Genomic DNA, 437 nt, shown 5'->3' on the forward strand with positions numbered 1-437 from the left:
TTTTTGCATATTGGCATGGTTCAAATTGCTTTTAACCCTTTAACTCTTAAAGGGTTACCTGCGACTTTCTTAGCGGCTTTACGAGATGCGAGAAATTTAAATTTTCAACAATCTTTGATGGGTTCGATAGAATCTACAGTGGCCTATGGTCCAGTCTATTTTAATGATCAATCAAATTTGCAGTTATCTTTGACTGATTCTAATATCTTAGATGCTTTAACTTTGAATGTTAAAACGCATGGTTATAACTATGCAGCTGGTTCTGAATTAATCTGCTTGTCTTATAGAATCTATTTTAAATTACTTACTACTTTGAATCCTTGATGTAAGTTATATGATACATTTGATCAAACTATTTTGGTAGAAACTAATTTCGCCAGATCTAAGGTCACTACTAGAAGACCTATAAAATGAGAAGAAATTAATTTTCCTACTAC

The sequence above is a fragment of the Solanum tuberosum genome, unplaced genomic scaffold (genome assembly GCF_000226075.1).
Source record: "Solanum tuberosum cultivar DM 1-3 516 R44 unplaced genomic scaffold, SolTub_3.0 scf00249, whole genome shotgun sequence".
In the NCBI taxonomy this organism is placed as follows: domain Eukaryota; kingdom Viridiplantae; phylum Streptophyta; class Magnoliopsida; order Solanales; family Solanaceae; genus Solanum; species Solanum tuberosum.